The sequence below is a fragment of the Condylostylus longicornis genome, unplaced genomic scaffold (assembly GCF_029603195.1).
Source record: "Condylostylus longicornis isolate FDR11 unplaced genomic scaffold, ASM2960319v2 ptg000551l, whole genome shotgun sequence".
NCBI classification, from domain to species: domain Eukaryota; kingdom Metazoa; phylum Arthropoda; class Insecta; order Diptera; family Dolichopodidae; genus Condylostylus; species Condylostylus longicornis.
Genome location: NW_026578509.1, coordinates 35,458 through 49,171, shown reverse-complemented (window position 1 = coordinate 49,171; position 13,714 = coordinate 35,458). Strand labels below are relative to the sequence as shown.

Sequence of the window (13,714 nt, the reverse complement as noted above, 5' to 3'; positions counted from 1 at the left end):
CCATGTCATTAATTTTCTTCTTCTAGCTGGGCGTAGATGTACTTTGTCTCCCACAATGAATCCTGACATCTCCAATTCGGCTGCTGGGTCCCGAACTGATTTTTCTTCATTGATCCACACTCCATTTTCTCTTAGCACTTGATCAAGATCTTCCACGACTTCACGACATTCTTCCAATGTACGTCCCACACAAATGAAATCATCGACATACTTTCGAACCAGTAATTGAAGGTGAGGTTGCATTTTCTGGATCAATGCTTTGCCAAATAGATGAAAAATGAAAGGGCCGTTCGTGATTCCCAGACTCATTACTTCATAGCGAAAAGCGTGACCTCGATATGCGAACCCCATCAGTCTTTTTGTGGCTTCATCTAGTTAAACGTTGTGGTACCCGTTGCGGAGATCGATTTTGGCTTTAAATGGAAATGACTTTGCCCAAGTTGCGATTGATGAAGTGCTCTCTCCATGGAAATGAAACTTCCTAGTGATGCTGTTGAGTGGTTTAAAATTCCCTAATACTTTGGGTTTCTCATCTGGATGATCAGATCTTCTAACGACCATGTGATCCGTGAACAGATCGACGTCTTCTTCTCGTACTTCCGAAACATTCCCACGCTGTAACTGAGTGATCAACCATTCTTCGAAAACTGTTGTGTCTTCCGCACTGAAAATCAGAACCTCTCGTGGAATCCTTCGTTGTTCAGGGATTGGCGCAATCAATTCAACACGACACGTTGGTAAATTGTTGTTATCAGATGAACTATCTATCGGGCTTGATACCCGTCCGAAGCATTCGAAAAAACATCCTCGGGATCATCGTTTTGCGACACTCAGTCATCCGACACTCGGTCATGCGACACTAGACTTCTACTACTAATACTACCATCATGATTGCTTTCTCCACTCACATCCTTGCTCCCTTCCTCCTCACGGCTCGCCTGCAGGAAAGGGTCAAAACGGAAGGAATGAGGTGACGTTGCTTGCATTCGATCAACTATACTGCTTCTGGGCGGAGAAGGTCGAGTCTTTCCACACGCCGGGGGTTGTCAACTCCGTGCAAACCTTTGATCTGACGAACGTTCCCACGATTCAAGTGAAATTAATTGGGGCCTGCTCTTGCTTTGAAAGTTGTAAAAGGCCGGCCTTGTTTGGTCTCCTGTAGACTTCAGTCACACTGTCCAAACGTTGTTGTAACGATAATTTCTCCCCATCTTTCCAGTCTGTAGCGATCCACGACACTTTCCACCCTGTAGCGGATCCACGACACTTCACTGTGCACAGCTGGCTTGCCATTGCTTCCCTCATCTGTGGTCGCAGCTGTCGCTTGTCTGTGCTCTGTTTCCAGCCTGTAGCGGATCCACGACACTTCACTGTGCACAGCTGGCTTGCCATTGCTTCCCTCATCTGTGGTCGCAGCTGTCGCTTGTCTGTGCTCTGCTTCCAGCCTGTAGCGGATCCACGACACTTCACTGTGCACAGCTGGCTTGCCATTGCTTCCCTCATCTGTGGTCGCAGCTGTCGCTTGTCTGTGCTCTGTTTTCAGCCTGTAGCGGATCCACGACACTTCACTGTGCACAGCTGGCTTGCCATTGCTTCCCTCATCTGTGGGTCGCAGCTGTCGCTTGTCTGTGCTCTGTTTCCAGCCTGTAGCGGATCCAGCCTGTAGCGGATCCACGACACTTCACTGTGCACAGCTGGCTTCCCTCATCTGTGGTCGCAGCTGTCGCTTGTCTGTGCTCTGTTTCCAGCCTGTAGCGATCCACGACACTTCACTGTGCACAGCTGGCTTGCCATTGCTTCCCTCATCTTTGTAGCGATCCACGACACTTCACTGTGCACAGCTGGCTTGCCATTGCTTCCCTCATCTGTGGTCGCAGCTGTCGCTTGTCTGTGCTCTGTTTCCAGCCTGTAGCGGATCCAGCCTGTAGCGGATCCACGACACTTCACTGTGCACAGCTGTCTTGCCATTGCTTCCCTCATCTGTGGTCGCAGCTGTCGCTTGTCTGTGCTCTGTTTCCAGCCTGTAGCGGATCCAGCCTGTAGCGGATCCACGACACTTCACTGTGCACAGCTGGCTTGCCATTGCTTCTCTCATCTGTGGTCGCAGCTGTCGCTTGTCTGTGCTCTGTTTCCAGCCTGTAGCGGATCCACGACACTTCACTGTGCACAGCTGGCTTGCCATTGCTTCCCTCATCTGTGGTCGCAGCTGTCGCTTGTCTGTGCTCTGTTTCCAGCCTGTAGCGGATCCACGACACTTCACTGTGCACAGCTGGCTTGCCATTGCTTCCCTCATCTGTGGTCGCAGCTGTCGCTTGTCTGTGCTCTGTTTCCAGCCTGTAGCGGATCCACGACACTTCACTGTGCAAAGCTGGCTTGCCCTTGCTTCCCTCATCTGTGGTCGCAACTGTCGCTTGTCTGTGCTCTGTTTCCAGCCTGTAGCGGATCCACGACACTTCGCACAGCTGGCCAGCCTGTAGCGGATCCACGACACTTCACTGTGCACAGCTGGCTTGCCATTGCTTCCCTCATCTGTGGTCGCAGCTGTCGCTTGTCTGTGCTCTGTTTCCAGCCTGTAGCGGATCCAGCCTGTAGCGGATCCAGCCTGTAGCGGATCCAGCCTGTAGCGGATCCACGACACTTCACTGTGCACAGCTGTCTTGCCATTGCTTCCCTCATCTGTGGTCGCAGCTGTCGCTTGTCTGTGCTCTGTTTCCAGCCTGTAGCGGATCCACGACACTTCGCACAGCTGGCTTGCCATTGCTTCCCTCATCTGTAGTCGCAGCTGCCGCTTGTCTATGCTCTGTTTTCAGCCTGTAGCGGATCTGCCGCTTGTCTATGCTCTGTTTCCAGCCTGTAGCGGATCCACGACACTTCGCACAGCTGGCTTGCCATTGCTTCCCTCATCTGTGGTCGCAGCTGCCGCTTGTCTATGCTCTGTTTCCAGCCTGTAGCGGATCTGCCGCTCGTCTATGCTCTGTTTCCAGCCTGTAGCGGATCCACGACACTTCGCACAGCTGGCTTGCCATTGCTTCCCTCATCTGTGGTCGCAGCTGCCGCTTGTCTATGCTCTGTTTCCAGCCTGTAGCAGATCCACAACACTTCGCACAGCTGGCTTGCCATTGCTTAAAGGCCGCAATTCAAGACCTTTCAGAGCAAATCGAGGCCGTAGTTCTTTCAGAGGTCGCAACTTTCAAGAAGGACGATCATCATCGGTGGAGCGCCACCATTTTTGAAATCCCCGAAGAACCTTCCCAGTCTGAGGGGGAGCTAGCCAGGGAACTCTGACATCCCATACAGCACCATACATGAGAAGAAGAATGATATGATTCATGAGAACATACATCAAATAATAATTCCAGATTCATTGAAAATATCAACGCCAATACATAAGATTTATGAGAATGAGAATCCATCCGTTGTGCAATTGATACATAAAGATCCAGCAGCTAAGCCATTCAATGACAACAGCAAGCAACGGGCCGAAGCCGACTTTGAACTAATGAGAAGACCAAGACAGCCACCGCTGAAGTACCTTCCTTACAAAGAGCACAGAATACTCACCGAATGGAAGGACATGATGATAAGAAAAGGCTGACTCCAAAAGGTACTTCCACACCAGCTTTTGCACATTGTCTTTCCAGTCCGTGACAATGCCGAGAAAAGTGGATGGACCAGAGTGGTTGGAAACTTCACCGAATTGAACAATGTCATGAAGAAGTATCCAAGTGAAAAAATAGATGGCTTAAAGCTGGCCAAAGCACTTGCAAATTTCAAATATGTCGGTCAAATTGATCTATCAAAAGGCTTTTACAACCTTCCCTTGAAGCCAGAATGCCGAAAATTTTGTGGACTAAAGATTGATGGCCAATATTTCCAATACTTATGCCTGCCAATGGGGCCCTCCGTAGGTCCAGCCCAATTTCAAGAATGGTCAGTTACAACAGCACTTCACGGGTTAGCACCAAAAGATCAGCAGCACGTCTTTATTTACCCAAGATAATGTCATGATTAGTCATGATGAACTACCCGAAGCAACCCGAATTTATAATCAAGTGAGCAACAATAAACTGGTTGAAAAGTAAAAAGCCGACAAGCAATGCTCAATCCATCTTGGGCTTCAACATTAATCAAGGAGAAGTGACCTTCAAACAAGAAACAATGCAAAAAGCTATCAACAAGATAAAGAAAATTCTGAATGAACTAGCGCCGTCGAAGCGAACGCGGGCCCAAGGTCTAGGGTCGCTAAATTTTATAGCACGGGCATACCCGCCTTTGACCCCATTGCTATCACCTTTATTCAGCCACATGACGACTCTATCTGATTGGTCAACTACTAAAGCTATTGAAAAAGAAGAAAGGCAACAATGGATCAAAGTACTTCAACACTTGGAATGTACCCTCGCACAGCAAGACTTGACAACAACTTATGATCAATTCATCTTCACTGACGCATCGGAGACACATGCAGGTCTTTATGTTGACGGGAAAGTCTATAGTGAACGCCTCTGGGACAAATGGCGAAGCTCAACAGCAAATGAACTCCAAGCAATTGGTCAAGCAATTCGAAAAATCGACTTCAAAAAGAACCCATTATGGCAAGTTGACAACTACAACGCAGTACAACTTTTAAAAGGCGAAGTTCTCCCGAAAGCCCCGGAAATCAAGAAGATTCTTCAAAAAATCTGGCAAAAACTACCTTATGTAACTTGGAAATTCGTGAGTGGTCACAAAAATCTTGCAGATGAAGTATCAAGGCCGGAGCAATCAGTCCAGCACTGTAAAAATCAAGCGCTGAGGAAATTCCAGCAGAAGCTGAAGGCAAAAAATTATAAAAATAGAGTAGCTGAATTCTTAACAAATTTTTAATAATTTTCCGTACCTGATAAATCTGTTTTTCGAACTTTAACGCAAATCAGTTCCTCTCTGACTGTAATAACAAAATTGAAATTAGCATGAAAATTGAGCACTGACTCAGCGCAACTTGATTCCATATTTCGGCCAATAGCAAACCCTAGCATTCTGTAGCAAAAGCAATTTTCCTATGGTAGTTAATACTAAAGCAAACATTCAAAATTCAGAATATCACGTCCAGACGCCATCGGAACAACAGCCAACGACTTCATCAACATTCCAATCACCCGCAACGAACAATCATCACCTGATCCGACCATCCAATATGCAAGAAGAGCATTATGTTTTTCAAGAGCACTGAGGATTTACAAAATTCCGAAGCTTAGCGGATATCGAAGAAGAAATAGTAAGAAACTGGTGCACTTATCCGCCAACATTACGACCAAATATTGCTCATCTCTTGTCAAATATGCGGATTAAAGGACCTTACTGGGCGAATGTAGCCTTCGAAGCCATGCATGTCACATCAACAGAGCCTCCAGATGTCATTGCTGCAAAAATTCGACGATTCGAAGAAACTAAAGGCCGCAATTCAAGACCTTTCAGAGCAAATCGAGGCCGTAGTTCTTTCAGAGGTCGCAACTTTCAAGAAGGACGATCATCATCGGTGGAGCGCCACCATTTTTGAAATCCCCGAAGAACTTTCCCAGTCTGAGGGGGAGCCAGCCAGGGAACTCTGACATCCCATACAGCACCATACATGAGAAGAAGAATGATATGATTCATGAGAACATACATCAAATAATAATTCCAGATTCATTGAAAATATCAACGCCAATACATAAGATTTATGAGAATGAGAATCCATCCGTTGTGCAATTGATACATAAAGATCCAGCAGCTAAGCCATTCAATGACAACAGCAAGCAACGGGCCGAAGCCGACTTTGAACTAATGAGAAGACCAAGACAGCCACCGCTGAAGCACCTTCCTTACAAAGAGCACAGAATACTCACCGAATGGAAGGACATGATGATAAGAAAAGGCCGACTCCAAAAGGTACTTCCACACCAGCTTTTGCACATTGTGCCCCACTTTCCAGTCCGTGACAATGCCGAGAAAAGTGTTGGACCAGAGTGGTTGGAAACTTCACCGAATTGAACAATGTCATGAAGAAGTATCTAGGTGAAAAAATAGGTGGCCTAAAGCTGGCCAAAGCACTTGCAAATTTCAAATATGTCGGTCAAATTGATCTATCAAAAGGCTTTTACAACCTTCCCTTGAAGCCAGAATGCCGAAAATTTTGTGGACTAAAGATTGATGGCCAATATTTCCAATACTTATGCCTGCCAATGGGGCCCTCCGTAGGTCCAGCCCAATTTCAAGAATGGTCAGTTACAACAGCACTTCACGAGTTAGCACCAAAAGATCAGCAGCACGTCTTTATTTACCAAGATAATGTCATGATTGGTCATCTACCCGAAGCAACCCGAATTTATAATCAAGTGAGCAACAATAAACTGGTTGAAAAGTAAAAAGCCGACAAGCAATGCTCAATCCATCTTGGGCTTCAACATTAATCAAGGAGAAGTGACCTTCAAACAAGAAACAATGCAAAAAGCTATCAACAAGATAAAGAAAATTCTGAATGAACTAGTGCCACTCTGGTCCATCACTTTTCTCGGCAGACTGGAAAGTGGGGCACAATGTGCAAAAGCTGGTGTGGAAGTACCTTTTGGAGTCAGCTTTTCTTATCATCATGTCCTTCCATTCGGTGAGTATTCTGTGCTCTTTGTAAGGAAGGTGCTTCAGCGGTGGCTGTCTTGGTCTTCTCATTAGTTCAAAGTCGGCTTCGGCCCGTTGCTTGCTGTTGTCATTGAATGGCTTTAGCTGCTGGATCTTTATGTATCAATTGCACAACGGATGGATTCTCATTCTCATAATTCTATGTATTGGCGTTGATATTTTCAATGAATCTGGAATTATTATTTGATGTATGTTCTCATGAATCATATCATTCTTCTTCTCATGTATGGTGCTGTATGGGATGTCAGAGTTCCCTGGCTGGCTCCCCCTCAGACTGGGAAGGTTCTTCGGGGATTTCAAAATGGTGGCGCTCCACCGATGATGATCGTCCTTCTTGAAAGTTGCGACTTCTGAAAGAACTACGGCCTCGATTTGCTCTGAAGGTCTTGATTGCGGCCTTTAGTTTCTTCGAATCGTCGAATTTTTGCAGCAATGACATCTGGAGGCTCTGTTGATGTGACATGCATGGCTTCGAAGGCTACATTCGCCCAGTAAGGTCCTTTAATCCGCATATTTGACAAGAGATGAGCAATATTTGGTCGTAATGTTGGCGGATAAGTGCACCAGTTTCTTACTATTTCTTCTTCGATATCCGCTAAGCTTCGGAATTTTGTAAATCCTCGGAACATAATGCTCTTCTTGCATATTGGATGGTCGGATCAGGTGATGATTGTTCGTTGCGGGTGATTGGAATGTTGATGAAGTCGTTGGCTGTTGTTCCGATGGCGTCTGGACGTGATATTCTGAATTTTGAATGTTTGCTCTAGTATTAACTAATTGCTTTTGCTACAGAATGCTAGGGTTTGCTATTGGCCGAAATATGGAATCAAGTTGCGCTGAGTCAGTGCTCAATTTTCATGCTAATTTCAATTTTGTTATTACAGTCAGAGAGGAACTGATTTGCGTTAAAGTTCGAAAAACAGATTTATCAGGTACGGAAAATTATTAAAAATTTGTTAAGAATTCAGCTACTCTATTTTTATAATTTTTTGCCTTCAGCTTCTGCTGGAATTTCCTCAGCGCTTGATTTTTACAGTGCTGGACTGATTGCTCCGGCCTTGATGCTTCATCTGCAAGATTTTTGTGACCACTCACGAATTTCCAAGTTACATAAGGTAGTTTTTGCCAGATTTTTTGAAGAATCTTCTTGATTTCCGGGGCTTTCGGGAGAACTTCGCCTTTTAAAAGTTGTACTGCGTTGTAGTTGTCAACTTGCCATAATGGGTTCTTTTTGAAGTCGATTTTTCGAATTGCTTGACCAATTGCTTGGAGTTCATTTGCTGTTGAGCTTCGCCATTTGTCCCAGAGGCGTTCACTATAGACTTTCCCGTCAACATAAAGACCTGCATGTGTCTCCGATGCGTCAGTGAAGATGAATTGATCATAAGTTGTTGTCAAGTCTTGCTGTGCGAGGGTACCTTCCAAGTGTTGAAGTACTTTAATCCATTGTTGCCTTTCTTCTTTTTCAATAGCTTTAGTAGTTGACCAATCAGATAGAGTCGTCATGTGGCTGAATAAAGGTGATAGCAATGGGGTCAAAGGCGGGTATGCCCGTGCTATAAAATTTAGCGACCCTAGACCTTGGGCCCGCGTTCGCTTCGACGGCACTAGTTCATTCAGAATTTTCTTTATCTTGTTGATAGCTTTTTGCATTGTTTCTTGTTTGAAGGTCACTTCTCCTTGATTAATGTTGAAGCTCAAGATGGATTGAGCATTGCTTGTCGGCTTTTTAGTTTTCAACCAGTTTATTGTTGCTCCTTTTTGTAGGAAATTGTTGCTCACTTGATTATAAATTCGGGTTGCTTCGGGTAGTTCATTTTCATCATGACTAATCATGACATTATCTTGGTAAATAAAGACGTGCTGCTGATCTTTTGGTGCTAACCCGTGAAGTGCTGTTGTAACTGACCATTCTTGAAATTGGGCTGGACCTATGGAGGGCCCCATTGGCAGGCATAAGTATTGGCTTCCCTCATCTGTGGTCGCAGCTGCCGCTTGTCTATGCTCTGTTTCTAGCCTGTAGCGGATCTGCCGCTTGTCTATGCTCTGTTTCCAGCCTGTAGCGGATCTGCCGCTTGTCTATGCTCTGTTTCCAGCTTGTAGCGGATCTGCCGCTTGTCTATGCTCTGTTTCCAGCCTGTAGCGGATCCACGACACTTCGCACAGCTGGCTTGCCATTGCTTCCCTCATCTATGGTCGCAGCTGCCGCTTGTCTATGCTTTGTTTCCAGCCTGTAGAGGATCTGCCGCTTGTCTATGCTCTGTTTCCAGCCTGTAGCGATCCACGACACTTCACCACAACTGGCTGCCTGATTTCCATCACGCTGTCAACTGTTACTGCACCCTCGATGTGGACATGGCTTTGTCGTCGGAGGAATTGGAATGAAGGAAAGACAGGAATATTCAACAATGTTAGCGCCCCACATGGTGACAATCGGGCGTTACCCCGACCGGCGAGAAATAATGGGGTTTTCGAAGCGTGGAAAGAAGAGTCGTACCACGCTCCAATAACAAGAGAAATTGTGCATGTCAGCGTGAAATGTCTTGATGAGTGGCTATAGCTTGAGTGGTTTGGTTGATCAATGAAGTCAATAAAACTCAACTTCAAAACGACAAATAAAACTTAGACTTCAAACAACACTTATCAACTTCGCCAAAAAAAGTTTATTCAGTCTTTCCTCCACTATTTCCTTCCTATTTTCTTCTTTGAACTGACTGGAAAATCCCTTTTTCTTCTGATTTACTCTCCCCAAACATCCTTTTAACGTCACGATCAAGGAATTTCATTCTAGTTCTCGGCAACTCAACTCCACGCGACAGAAAACAATCATCAACACATTCTCACGTTGAGTCACGTCTAGCGGGTGCTTTGAAATCAATTCACTGGCAACAACACATTAACGGCTGAATTTGTATTCGCACAAACAGAAGCAACTTTTTGGAGCCGAAATCACCGAGCCAATACAGACAAGGAGGTTGCAAATAAAAGCGTGGCACCAAAAATGAAACAATTCGAACTAGAAACTGAAATCGCTGTGGGCGTACATCGCCCAGGGAAATTTTTTGCGCAAACCAGTATTGAACAGCTTTTCAATTGGGAGTTCCCATTTTTTGCAAAAGGCGACAGTAATTCTGGAAAAGCAAAATATACGGTGAAGAAGAAACCATCTCACCGTGGGTCCATATAGTGCTGTTTGGAAGTTGAATTCGCGACTGTCTTATTCTCATCTTTCATTCGCATTTTTAATTCATGATTTTGTTTCCGCTTTCTGTTAAAAAAAAACATTGTGATGTTCCATCCATGACACTCACTCTAGTTGAGCGATCTTCTTCTCTGCGACATCTGCTCGCATTCCTGCCTTAACGATAGATTGACGAGAAACAGCCTCTTCATCCTTCTAAGAAGCAAGAATTGTTGAACAATCATAAGCACCAGAAATCCAAGTTAAAAACCTACGCTCTGAGTTGAAGGCTTGTAAGCAAACGCCTTTTTTTGACTTCCTCCCAACCATTTCACGTAAGCCTACAACCAGAATAGACAATTCTGAACCCTGATATACCATCATACTTGCAATTCGTTTATATCCTCCTCAATTTTATACAACTGCGTCTTCATCTTATCCATGCTGCTCTCGTGTTGTTTTGGAATGGACCGTTGATGGTTACACAAAATGGCCACGGATCTAGAAACTGTCACAATAAAACGAGATCAATTCTCAATCTTGAACTCACCGATTCGCCGAATCATAAAATTGTTTCACAGCTTCCGGATTTGAAACGTCCACAATCTCACAGTCAAGTTTATCGAGCTCTTGCTGAAGCGTCTTAGATGCGTTGAATGTACGAAAGACTTTTGCTGAGAGTTCTGGCATCAGATCTCGCAAATATTTATTCAAGACTGACGGCTAGAAACAAGACAGCTAATTGGACAGTTGTGTATCATTGCTTACATTGATTTGATCAAATATATCTTCCTCTTTCCCTTTTCTCTTGCAGAATCCCATCAGGTTTTTGAATACTAATGGGTCAACGCTAACGGTATTCAAGTAGCGAATCGAATCCTTCCCCAAAAAATCTAGAGTAATAGAAGTCGCTTCTTCATCAAACAGAATGTGTTCTACTCGCAATGAACAACATCCAACAGTATCTGCTTCTTCACTGCTGTCCTTTTCATTTCCAACCCTCAATGCAAGAACATCAAGCATATAAGTAGCAGTCCCAAGTTGTCGCTCCCCAACGTCACTTGACTGAATTTTTTCAGTATAGTCTTGACGAATTTTATCAATATGATCCTTTAACTTTCGAGCCTTCTCGTACTTCAAATGGTCTTTCTGACCCTTCACGGCCGACCCCCGCCCCCAGAAAGACATACTTGAAGTGACCGTTAACGGAATCCTTATAATACGCGAGCCAACTAACAGAATTGTCGTGAAAGACGTCCTTCCATGAATGTCCAGGAAGCTCCGAAGAAACACGAGGCACTGGGGCATCAGCATGACAATTCAGCGTCACTTCTTCTGGAAAGATTCGTCTCTAAAAAAAGGAGAATTGGGATCCAATCGAATTGACAAAAGTACTGAAGATGGAATTGAGACTCAAATCGAGTTACATACTTTTAATTGTCCCATCTTTGGATGTTCACCACGACCCCTGAACAAGCTCGGAGGCTCCGATTTATATGATCCAACTTTTTCTTTTAACCAATCAAACAAAGCGTACATATACGGTCCCTCTTCAAGCTCTTTTTTCGCCTTTTCTTGTTCTTTTTCTTCCTTTGTGAAATTCTTTCTTTTTTCCTTTAGGTCTTCCCGATTTTTGTCGATATACTAAAAATAAAAACACGGAATGGAAAAAAAATGAGCAAGGAACGTCGTCGAGTTGTGATTTGAATTAAAGCAGGATGAAAGTAATTGAATTTCTCAACGATAACTTACAGTTTTAATCAAAGAAAAATGAACATCAGCGTACTCCGCTTTTTCCTTTTTTAAAACGTGATCCGACGGAAGGCGTGAAATGAAAGCTGTCCAAAAATTGTTGATAAATTTATCCTTTTTCCCGTAGTCTGATTCTATCGCTTGACACCAATAATTTGCAACTTCTTCAGCTTCAGGGGGAAGAATGATTTTTTGATCTCGAAAGAGAACGGGAATTCTATGGGGCTCATAGGCCGGAGTGAAAAGGAGCCCGTTATGCTCCAAATAGCACCACTGAATGCCGTCAGTCGAACTCTCTTTCTCCCACCAGCAATTAATTGGTTCATAGTTCGCTTCGGTCAGTTGAAGGCCCCGTCGAATCTTTGGGACAGTTGTGCTTGCTTTGCTTTCCGATATTTCACTTGCAGCACCAACAGGAGAAGCAACCGCCATCGCTGGTTTTCTCGTCACACGTCTGCTTCCCGATTTTGCTCCAAGTTCGCTTGGTGTTGGCATTGTGAGTGGGGGTAACTCATCGGGTTGAGATGCCATGTCCACAGCAGTTCCCCCAATGGCTAATGCAGTCGCTGCTATCAATGGTCTGTCATCATCTTCATCTGAGAGAGATGGAAGGACATCAATTCCCAGTGCGTCAATTCTCTGCTTCTTCGCGGGGGGAAGAACTTGGTGTCCTCCAAGTAAAGGAGTATCATCATCGGATTCAATCACACTCTGAACATCAAGAAATCAAACATAAAAGAAACATTAATTCAACTCACTCGATCTCGTTTGATATTCTCCTTCATACTTTAAGTCATGACTGAACATATTCTGTTCCACACTGTCCCAATTATTGATTGCATGGTAGAATGTATTCTCCTCACTGAAACTATTCTATATGTTTCATTCTTTCGAAGTAGAAATACTCGAATGGAAAACGCTGAAGTTCCACAGAATTTTTCGACGCAGAAGTCCCAAAGTCCGTCGCATAAACGCAGAAGTCCCAAACTGTCGGATTGTTCACGTCTGCATGACACTCTGTTTAAACGGTACTCGAGTTGCAATTTGATGTCACTCTCCTGAATCGACGTCAAGATGTTCAATGGGGCGATTCATATTTTCCGAAGATCATTTTCAGAATATTTCTGAATGTATAATCTCGACATTGCGAAAACTCGTTCACTTTGAATCATTTTAGACATCAATAAATGATTCAACAATAAAACCAAATGTCTTCCATTGTTTGATAATTTGTGGTTACTATTGCAGAAAAACACATCAAGAGTTCACTTAAACTGAACCCACATGAAAAAAGCTAAAAAAAAGCGAATCAATCAATTAGCCACAAAAATATGGACAAACCCAAGTTGAATTTTTACCGATGACTTCTTGCGGTGACAGAAGTCTTTGCTGTCCGAAAACTCCGTCCTTCAGAAAATCTTGAAGTCGACGCTCCGGGACGTTCTTGTTTGTTAACACGATTGATGTCAAGACGCTTCACATCTTTGGGGGGAAGAATTGTCGCAGATCTTCCGGTAACGCGTGGTAGATTTCGGGATGGCCGACGAGCCTGAGACAAGAAAGATTCGTAGTGAGACGTCAACAATGAACGACTAAAACAGTACGTTGTCTTCTGAAGTCCCGAGCTGAAAAAAAGGAAACATGTCCATCAGCGAGTGAGAGTTCTACGGCTCACCTTGGTTGGCGCCAAACGCGGAGGCGAGCTGGGAAAAGACAATCAGTGAATAGAAGCAATGAAGAGAGTGGACTGACTTGTGCACCAGGGATGCAATCCAAGGTTCGAAATGTTGCTGAACTACTGAAGAAGCCGAATTCAAGGCATCCTGAAAGTGTTTGAATGGAATACACTTCAATATCGGGAGCTTCTATTAAAAGCCCACCTCCCATTGAAACCCAGAATCGAGGATGTAATGCATGCTGCTCTTAGTTGAAAAATGAGACTCCTTGAAAGAAACAATTTTTGAAATGATCAAACAATTATGGTGGCCTACGTCGTGAGCACCTTGTTGAAGAAGAGAAACAAACAAATTAAAGTTTTCATTCATGTCCTTCAGTTCAGCCAGATTCTTTCTCGTTCCCTCCAATTCCGAATGAAGATTATTTGAAGTTCTGAGGAGGTCAGCA

At 44.2% G+C, this 13,714-nt stretch overlaps 1 pseudogene; it reads right to left on the bottom strand.

Moving 5' to 3' along the window:
- Nucleotides 1–8,776: 8,776 nt before the first annotated feature.
- On the bottom strand, nt 8,777–12,375 carry LOC129617534 (DNA topoisomerase I, mitochondrial-like; annotated as a pseudogene).
- Between the last annotated feature and the right edge of the window lie 1,339 nt (nt 12,376–13,714).